The sequence below is a fragment of the Buceros rhinoceros genome, unplaced genomic scaffold (assembly GCF_000710305.1).
Source record: "Buceros rhinoceros silvestris isolate BGI_N320 unplaced genomic scaffold, ASM71030v1 scaffold2673, whole genome shotgun sequence".
NCBI lineage: Eukaryota > Metazoa > Chordata > Aves > Bucerotiformes > Bucerotidae > Buceros > Buceros rhinoceros.
This window is the reverse complement of record NW_010402839.1, coordinates 63,830-65,520: the sequence shown is the minus strand read 5'-3', so window position 1 is coordinate 65,520 and position 1,691 is coordinate 63,830.

The following is a 1,691-nucleotide window of genomic DNA, read 5'->3' as shown; positions in this document are numbered from 1 at the left end:
GCTTGCATGTGTGCTCACATTTATGTACATGATTGTAATGCCAGAAAGATTGATATGTAAGTAAATTTCAAATATACAGAAAAGTGCCTTAGGTTGAAAACAGAGGGATTTAACATGAAGGTAGGTAAAATATTATATTTCTTATTATCTAAAATATACTCAAACATGTTTTCATGACTAATTAATATTTAAAATAAATTGTGCTATTTTTCTTTATACTTTCTATGGCATTTAAATGTAACTCTTCAGCTGATATTTTCTATATGCTTCTAAAGTTTGAAAAAATTCTGACAATAATATATTGATCCAGTATACATTGCTTTGTATTTTCAGTTTTCTTTGAAGTTCAAATATAAAATGTTAGTTTTTAATCTAATGAAAAAAGCAAAGTGATGCTTTTTATAGAGCAGACAGTCATACAGAGATCATGTGTTTTGTTATTTCTTTAATTTCTGAGCTACTGTTTAACTGCTGCTAACATGATTAAAAATGATAAATTGGAGATTGCAGTTGCTGGGATCCAGTGTTTCTTCTGATCATGTTTAGGTTCTTGCAAACTCACCTAAAACTAATTGGTCTACCGTTGTAAGACTGTATTATCTCTAGTTACTTGTATAATTGGTTAATTGCAAGGACCTAATTTCTTCAGATAAAAAAGGAGAATCCATAAAATCCATAAAAAATCCATTTGAAAGTTTGTAAGTATAAAAAGAATACAAATAAATGTTGGGGTTTTTTTCTGTGCAACCCCTTTAGTTTTGCAAATTTAGCTGATGTACCAGACCTCCTCCCTCATGTTAAAAGTATGGTCCAACTTTTATTGTGCTGAGGATGAAATACCACTTGGTATTTCAATGGGGGGCGAATGTAACTTTTCAGTGGGAATGCAGGATGTCATTCCCAGCACTTGTTTGGTCTTCCCAAGCTGCAGAAGAGGCAGGAGGCTATCTTCTCTGTGATGCAGCCTGTTAAACTGTGTCTGCTTGTTGGAAGCAACAGTAGATTCTGCTGTTTGGTTTTCATGAAGGTTTGGTAATGCAACTGCTAGATGGACGCAGATACATCTGTTGTTCCCTATTTGGAAAATGTGTCTGGAAATGTGTCCGTGTGTTGGAAATGGAGGAAAAAATTACATTGCTTTTTCTCACACTGTATTTCCCTGAAGTCTCCTATTTCCATTTTCTTCTTTCTTGATGCTTGCACTTTGCTGTTTGTCTCCAGTGCTGCTGCCTTCATGTAGTTGCTTAAAGGTGTTACTAGTGTTACATGACTGTGGAATAAAGAAAGATGAGACTTGCTGAAGTCTGACCAAGTCAGCAATTTGATGTCTGCAGTGGTGTAATGGTCAAAGTGTCTGAACCAAGCACCTGCTAGGAGGTGTCAAAGGCAACGAGCAGGATTGCTCTTCAGTCTTGTCAATTTGACACAAGTTTATACTTGTAGAATAAGATTTTCAGAAACACCTAGCAAGGGTCTAGCTCTGCTCCTGTTTGCCACTGATTTCAGAAGGAAAGGTAAGGCAGAATTGTCTGTTGGGATTTTGGGGGGTTTTTTGTTTTTGTTTTTTTTTTTTTTAATTTACCACTGTGCCTGTATCTTTAATTGTGACTTCCCTTGGACATCTGTCTATACCTATTGTTCAACCAAAAGATGATAATAGTTAGGTACACATACCAGATAGGTTGTTGCAG